Here is an 8,797-nt window from a genome sequence, read left to right as displayed (position 1 = left end):
TGACAACGGTGCGTTCCAAACAGTCCGACGTGGCAGCCGCGGGACTCAGACGCGCGTCCCCTCCCCGTGTTTGTGCGGCTGGTGGTCGTCACTGCTCGCGCTGCTCCCGGTGCCGGTCTCGGCGCCTCTCCGCCCGGGACGGGGCAGCGCGAGGAGCCTCGGCCTGGCCGCCTAGCGACCCGCCTGCATCCGCGGGCCGTTGGGCCGCGCCGCCCCGCCCCCGTGCAGCCCCGCCCCCGCTACGCGCCTGCGCGCCGCCGCCCGCCTGCCCGGGGGCGTGGCCCGGCCCCCGCCGCGCGCGCTGCTCGCCGGGAGCCCCGCCCCGCCGGTGCCCGCTGCCCTTCCGCCCAGCGCGCGGCCCGCACGCGCCCCCGGCCTCCCAGATTCGAGCTCCCGAGGCCCCGCGGACAGCTCGTGTCCCAGACCCCCGCTTACGCTCCGGGGGCGGGCCCTTGGCCGTCCCAGTCGGGGCGAACGTCCCTTCGCGCGGCTGCAACGTTAAACCAAAAATGCCGTTGCCTCGGCTTGATAAAGGCCCGGGAAGGGGCTCTTGCAAGGCCCGCGGCCTGGTAAACCCGGGGTGGGGGGGCTCGAGTTCAGGGTCTCCGGGGAGGGGAGGGGCGGGGCCCTTGAGGAGCGCCGAGCTGTTCGGCCCGTCGGGTGTGGGGAGGCTGCGGGTTCGCCCCCCACCGGGGTGGGGAGGCCGCGTCAGCTCGGGGGGCGTGGAGGGCAGGGTTGGACGCCACACACTTCGGTGTCTTCGCCGTGATGCACCCGCTGTTTCCTGGATGAACACTGCTGGGTTGTTGCAAGCTGTGGGTTAATTTCCAGTGTATTGTGACAATTTTCCAGTGTTCTGTTTTCTTCATGGAGAATGGTTTGCCAGAGGTCACCGCTCTGACGTTCCGGATGCCTTTTCTTCTGTCATTAAGTTTTACCTTCCAGGGAGAGCGAGGGGAAGCCAGAGCATCGTCCCCTTCAAATAAAAATAATGAAAATGCACAAGCAAGGAGGGAACAGGGAGTTGTTAACGGAGTTTGTGTCCTGTGAGGTTTTTAAAATACATTTTCTATTTTTACTGAGCTGTAGTCAGTTACGATGTGTCAGTCCCTGGTGCGCAGCATCATGTCCCAGTCATGTGCATACATACATGTATCCGCTTTCATATTTATTTTATTGATTCCATTATTATGTCCGTACTTTGAATGTTAGACTTTGTTTTACTGATTCCTTTTTTAAAAATGATCATCGCCTTCTGAATAAAAGGAGTAAACCCAGTCCCCCAGGATCCAGTGCCTTCTCGCCAGGGTCCTGGTCGGCCTTCTTCCTCAGCACGGGCTGTGTTCTCCGACCTGCGCTCACTCTTTTTCCTGTCTGATATTTTTTACTTTGACTTCTTTCACTGTATTTACTACACAGGTAAATATTGTCTCTCCAAATACTGTTTACTCTTCAGAAAGTAAATAACTTCTCTTTTTTCCTTCCCTCTGATTAGCCATTCTTTTAGTTGGGGACTATATTAAGATCACCCATTACACGCTCCTGAGCCTGGAGAATTTCCAGTGTCGATTTTCGCACCACGCAGTATAAATATTAAACACAGATTAATTCCTGAACGGATGCTGAATATTCTAATACTCCTGACTCAGTCACAAGCAATCATTTTCTGGCACCTTTAATAGATACCCTTAATATAAACAGATACAAAGTTTCTCCTCAAGTGACTTAACGATTCACTGTGGTGGGTAAAAAATATATATATAAAACCCAACGAGCAGGGCAAATGTTAATTCTGATGATCTCCAACTGATCATTTTTTTGTTTTGTTTTATGCATCATGTCTAAGAACATCTCACCAAGCCCTCGGTCCTCAAGATTTTCTCCTTTATTTTCCATTTAAATCTGTGAACCATTTAGACTTAATTTAGTATAAAGTATAAGGTGTAAGGATTAGGTGTCATTTGGTTTTTTTATACATGTATGCAAAATATATATTGGAGATTATATATATTATGTATTATATAATATGCAGTAAATACATTGGAGATACTATATATTACATATGTAGTAAATACATATTGACAATTATATCTGTATGTCCAGTTGCTCCAGCACTTTTTAAAAGACTATCTGTCTTTATTAAATTGCTTTTATATCTTTGCCAAAAATTAGAAATGGGCAAAAGATATGAACAGGCATTTCAGCATAGAAAATACACAGACAGGAAACAAGCACATGAAAACACGTTCAGCATCACGAGGCAACAGGAAATGTGAATCAGAACCACAGCGAGGTGTCCCCACACGAGTATCGTAACAGCTGAAAGTAAACAAATAAGTAAAGCTGTGCCTTGACCCAGACGTGGAGAAACGGGCTCTCCTTTACGCCACTTACGGGGATGGGAAGTTTTAGGGGGTGCGTGTGATTTCATTTATTGACAGGTCAACTCGCTTTCTCCAGGAGTCCACTTACGGAAAATTTTAAAGCCACGTGGGAAGACAGTTTGGCAGCGTCTTTAAAATACGTAAATAAGTAAGCGAGCGCTTGCTGCCCTACCCAGGACTTGCCTCCTGGGCACTTGACCCAGAGGATTTAAAGCTGTGTTCACACCAGGACCTGTGCAGGGGTGCTCAGAGCAGCTCCCCTGGCAGCAGCCAAAACTGGACGCAGCCAGATTGTCCCTTAATGGGTGACTGGTCAAAGACACCGTGGTGCATCCAGGCCTGGGACACTACTCAGAAATAAAAAAAGGAACAGACTGTTGACACGCGCAGGAATGTGGATGGAAGTCAGAGGTGTTACAAGAAATGAAACAAGCCGATCTCAAGTCCTTTCAAGCAGCTTTCAGAAAACAGTTCCCTTCCACGGGCCAGTGTTTGGGGGTGGAGGTGGCAGGAGGGTGGGAGGGACTCAGACTTGGAGGATGAGCGAGGTCTTGGAGATGGGGGACCAGCTCTGCGTCCTGACTGTGGTTGTGGTGACACACGTCTGCACACGCAATGCACATGTGAGCGTCCTGGATCTGACACTGTCCTCTGATTGAGTGACCTGTCAACACTGACAGAAACTGGGTCAGGGTATGCAGGGCCACTTCGCGCTGACTTTGCACCTTCCTGTGGATACATGTATCAAGTTTAAAAGTTACCTACAAAGAATTTTGGCAAACAGGGAAATGATGAATTCAGAATAAAAATCCTGCATGAACTCAGCATAAAGCTGTATTAACTTTCTGACCGTCGTCATAGGCTCAGGGAAGTGTATGCAGGTGTGTGTCGGAAGAGGACAGGCCATCGCGCTATGTTTTCCACCCTACCTTCATCACTTGAAAATACACTGATGATATTTTTTCTTCTCATTTCGTGTTTCCTACATTAATACTTTTTGATGGTGGGGTATGCTTTTAAGTATTTGCTTATTATTTTAAAACAATTATTACCCATCTGGATTGATACCAGTTTAAGCACCAACCTCTTTAAACACAGTCATGAAGGACATGCACTTACACAGAGCTCTTATAGCAGAGCTGGACAAATCTCTGCAAGTAGAATTATGTGATGAAAGGTATAAATAATTTGAAATGCTTCACACATATCTGATGAATCCCCCATAGAAACCGTCTATCAAGTCACATGGCTTTTAGCAACACTTGCAAGCACGAGTTTCCACAGGGTGAGAACTGAGGACTGGTGTGACTGACTGATTTACTGAATTACCAGAGAGCTGAAGTTTCTCTTCAAGCACTTACCAGTCATTTTTTAAAGTGCTCATCTGTGCCTCTGGCACTTTTTGTGCAGTTCGTCCATTGATTTATTACATGTGGCCTTGCATGTTTCCTCTGCATCAATGTGTAATACGTACATTTATTTTATACCGTTCATAATTATTTTGTATTGCTTTCCCACCTAACATTGGCCTGTTATGTGACATATCTGCCTCAAATTTTTCCCTAATTACACGTGCCAACTTTTTCTTGATGACTTATTTTTAGATATAAAATGTTTTCCCCACGTTGAGATCAGTTTTTTGGAGACAATTTTTCCCTGTGTCTCTCATGATTCGCATATCTTGCAAGCGAGGCACTCACTGCCCTTTCTGAATTCTGTTAGCAAGGATGCTTTTATAGCTGAGTGCCTTGGACGATGGAACTACTGTTTTCCTAAATAGCAAATAGCATGTTTGCTTTCAGCCTTGGGAAACGAGAGTTTCCCACTGGAGCAGAGGGCAGGCGCGCTCACCGCTCAGTGAGATAGTGACGACGGCTCCGCGGCCGCCCTGGTCAGGCCGGCTCGCCGCGCTCGGAGCCCTGGGCGTCTCTGCTGTGCGGCAGTCCTGCTCCTGGGTCTCCCGCCCTCTTTGCGTCGCCCTGCGGGAACTGAGGGTCAGAAAACTGGCACAAGGATAATGAAGCTCTGCCTACTGCAATCGCAGTGACCGGCAGACCAGCCCTCAGTGCTTACCTGGGACTCCCATGTCTTCTGCCCACACCCATGCCATCCACAGCTTGCACGCAGGTAAATCCCCGAGCCATCTCAGTTCTTGATAATCATATATAAGCCCTCGTAGAATTTGTCTATTTTGTTTCCTGTTTCATTCAATTACTTATTTAAGATATAAATAATTTAGGCATTTCTAGGTTGCGTATTTGAGACAGGAAAATTCTTAAGAGCAAAGACCGTGGAGCCAGACGACCTGGGTAAAGGGTACATGGGTCCTATGTGTACATTTAAGTTCTGGTTAATCTATAATTATTCCAAAACAAAAAGTTAAAGAAACTTGATATTAAGCTAAAAGAGTTGAGAACTCACACAAAATCATGGCTTATTTTTTTTATCATCTTAACAAAGTCACAGATCAAAAGTTGTGATTGTTGGAGTCAATCTATCAGGTTTTATTTTCAATGGATTGTAATTTGGTGTTAAATCTGAGCTCTCGGTGTAAGTTCAAGCCACAAAGATTTCCCTATTGTGCAAGCTTCATAGTTTTATCTTTTGCATTTGGTTCTGTGATCTATTTGCAGCTGTTTTTAATACATCTGAAGTACCAGGAAGTAGGGAGGCGTTTTTGCTGTTTGTTTTTCTGATGGACATCCAGATGCTCCAGGACTGCTTCTCCACGGAAGTGCCGGGCGGAGGCGCACCTGAGAAGGCGTGGGGCCCCGTGTCCCCGCCCCGCCGTGGTCTCTCCCAGAGTAGAGCTGTGTGGAGCCCAGACACTGACAGTGGCTTTCATCAGGCTGGAAAAGAGAGCCCTGGTCTGACACAAAACACCATTTATGAAAATTTTAGAGGAAAAAGGAGAGAACATAACAACACAGAACCCCGTCCACGTACGGCAGCTGCTGGTGTGGCTGAACTCCCAGAGCCAGAATCCCAGGACCTAAATGAAAAGGGGCAAACGAGTTATCAGTGAGACTGCAGCTGGGAGCACTGATGGAGCGATGCTTCTGCAGACGACGGTATAAATGGTGCAATAAAAGGGCTTCTTGATACAGTGAGTGTCTTCAGGAACTGGCCGTACCAGAGCCACAGAATGTTGCAATACCAAAAGAAATTATTTTTAAAACCCTCAGCAATGTCAGTGGCACTCTGTAAATACTTGTAAAGTTGGCAAAGCTATGAAACTGGTCACGAGAGCCCACCGACTGACTCATCAATCCAGCTAGGTGCTTCAAACCGTCAAAGCTGAGGCTGGAAGTCGTCCACGTCACGAGGCTCACTTCTCAGTGGCAGGATTCAGCTGTGCATGCTGCCGTTTGGCTCTGAAGTTATCGGGCCTCTCTGAGGAGCTCTCACCGAGGACGCTGACTGGGATCGCTGCTTCTGCAAAGTGCATTTTAGTCATGATCTCACACTGACAACTTTTGCATCGCTTTCGCCATTATCATTCTTTTAAGAACTGTAAACCGAAACACTGCACCTCATTGTGTCATTCTATAACATTCTTTAAAGTAATTTTAAATATTGGTATTTGTTTCCGAAATTTTAACTTGAATGTAATACACTGCAAGAGAATGTATTTGACAATGTTTGGTGGCATTCAAAAAATAGGTTACATGTGTTAAAAAAGATAACTGATCCAAACTGGAAAAGAATAATATGAAAGTCTGTCTATTACTCCATTCAGTAAAGATTTTTGAAATTCCATAATGGAATACCTTGGGGGTCACCGTCCACAGCCTAATCTTAGGAGCCAGGAATAAATTCTTGGGGAAGTTACACACATTCTGAAGCCGGAGGGTAACTAAGATTTAATCTGTTGAAGCAGATATAAAGGATAATTTTACAGACAGGAAGATTACTGACAAGGCTATGTTGCTAAAACGGAGAAACTCCAAGAGCATCTTTAAAAAGCTGGACATCTGCCCCTCCCTGCAATGCGGGCTGCGAGGTGGGCGTGGCCCGGCGTAGACAGGCGGCTCTAAGACACAAAGTCACTTCTGGTCAGATTCTTTCCTTCCCTCATTTTTGGGAGTGATTTTTCTCCTGGAATCCAAGTTGCTTAGATTCCCATCCAGATTTCACTCCCAAAGGATGGAGAAGAAAGAGACAATTTTCAGGAGAGCTGGCTTGACTTTAAGTAGAAGAGAAATTAGGAGCTGTGCAAATACCTGTCTGATTTCAGCGCCAGAAGCAGGCTCAGGCAGCCGTGCCGACCTCCCCAAGGTGAGTGCGCGGGGCCTTTCCGGCTCGGTGGAGAGAGCAAAGCAGAGCTGAAAGGGTTTGTCAGGAGAGTCCACAAAGTGCCCCACCTGGTTTTTTATTTATTCATATTTTGACCATTTTTCCTTCAGAAAAGGTTAAAAACTTAGAAATCCGTCGACCTGTGTTTACTCTTTGCGAAGCCCTCTTCTGACCACAGGTGCTGATAAATAAATGTTCGGTGAGCGTATCTGTGTTTAAACTGAGCGTATGTAGGATGTTTAGCCAATGTTTTGTGATTTAATGTCTATTTTAAGACTTATAGTGGAAAATGTTTACTCAAATTTAGGCTCTAGAAGCAATTAAATTAAAAACTATTTCATTTGTGTATCCACATGGTTAACGGTGCTTAGATATGCATGTATGCTTGTTAAATTTAAGTATACGCATTGAAAAGTATGTGAAGAAAAACCCGATTTTGTTGATATTTAAAGAAAAAATGGAAATGAGCATTTAATCCAAATTGCTAGTCAAGAGGTATTCAATTTTAAATAATTAGGAGCACAAACTCATGTGTTTAGAAGAAATATCAACACTTTCATCCATTATTTCTGTTTCCCGATGAACTCTCTGTCTGTCTTTAGGTTTAACCCTTCAAAGGCTGCCTGTCTGTGCTTGGATCCCACATGAGGCTGCTTGCTCACCGCACTGTGGGAAGTGGACGGCAAACTTCCTTCCCTGTGTCCGAATCCCCGCACCCATCCGTCAGCACTTCCGCGTCCAGTCACGGTCCTCACTCACATTTCTGCCATCATTTTCCAGCACATTTGTTGTTCTTGTTCAATGAGGGCACTGGGGGATATGATACTGTTCTATTAACTTCTTTCTCCCGCAGACTGCTCCAGACAGCCTCGTGCACAAACCAGACACTCCGAGTTTCTTGAAAGGCACTGTGGGATTTGTCTGCTTTCTCTTAGTTTTACCCACCTGGTGTGCCCTGTTCTTACTGCCATCCCTGCTGTCGAAAGCAAGCACATCTCTAGTTGACTGGTGTCAGCAGCTGGAACTAAAATTATATGGCCCGGAATGAGCCAAGCAGCCACTTTATTATTTGCCCTTGGTTTTAAATGTCTTAATAGCCATGGACTGCCCCATTCGTACTGAGCCATTTTCCCTTCAGGATTGGCCGATCCCGGGAACAAGCTAGCAGGTGTTCCGGCAAGGGCATTAGGGAATCGAGTAAAATGGTACAGAGCTTGGGGGGCCTGTCTGCATTGTACAAGCATTTAGTCCCCTTATAGAATGAAGAGCAGCATCGTAGCTCTGAAAATAAAGAATTTAATTTAGAAAAAAAGATACTTATGGCAAATAAATTGTTTAATTTCAACTGAGCAAATATTTATTGAACCTGTATCACCACGAACTCACTTATTAAATGATCTCCTCTGCAACACTGAGACAGAACACTAGCAGCCAGCTTGTCTAGCACGTCACTTATTTGATATCTGCACTTCAGCGACACTCTGCCTTCAGAGCATCTGTTATTTTGCAATTTTTAGTCAATGGTGTTACTGATTTTCAACACTTTAGTATCGCTCATCCTTGCAAAGCATGCCTGAATTATAGACAAAAATATAAAAGAAGAAAAGGTTAATAATGGTAAAAAAGCAAGTGTCCTTCTAGAGAGACTTTTCTCCTAGGACTTCTTTGTTTTTCAAGGACTAAAAGTTAAATTTTAAAACTTAAGTCAGCTGCTGATAAGAAAGCTTAAAAGTGTGCTTATTTAGAGCAAAGTTTGTACAAAATTATAATTTTAGTAAAATCACCTATTGTGTGAGTTTATCTGAACTTTTATCATGGGTTTTTACAAACTTTTTGGAGCTCAGCAGAAATGGCAAGGCAGACACTTGATAGCTTTAAGAGGCTAATAGATACCTAGGAATCTTGTGATCATGTGCTGACAATTTTGGTTTCCAGTCATGTGAAGGGCATATGCCCCTGACTTACTGGGGGGATAATGGAGATCTGGGAGAGCCTGGGACTGTATGTAAACCACAAAGGAAAAGTAAGACAAATACAGTTACTAGTAATTATAAACGCTTGGAAAGCGGAAGTTACTGTAAGTTTAAAACAGAAATGAGAGAAAAGAGGAAATGTTT

The 8,797-nt window shown here is 45.3% G+C and overlaps 1 long non-coding RNA gene across 1 annotated transcript; it reads left to right on the top strand.

Annotated features, from left to right (window-relative positions):
* Positions 1-434: 434 nt before the first annotated feature.
* Positions 435-7,996, top strand: LOC140690189 (uncharacterized). The gene is made up of 2 exons (XR_012065371.1): positions 435-569; positions 7,283-7,996. It is a non-coding gene; the product is annotated as an uncharacterized lncRNA (long non-coding RNA).
* Positions 7,997-8,797: the final 801 nt, after the last annotated feature.

The sequence above is a fragment of the Vicugna pacos genome, chromosome 29 (assembly GCF_048564905.1).
Source record: "Vicugna pacos chromosome 29, VicPac4, whole genome shotgun sequence".
NCBI classification, from domain to species: domain Eukaryota; kingdom Metazoa; phylum Chordata; class Mammalia; order Artiodactyla; family Camelidae; genus Vicugna; species Vicugna pacos.
The sequence above is the reverse complement of the archived record's forward strand: the minus strand, read 5'-3'. Positions and strand labels throughout refer to the sequence as shown.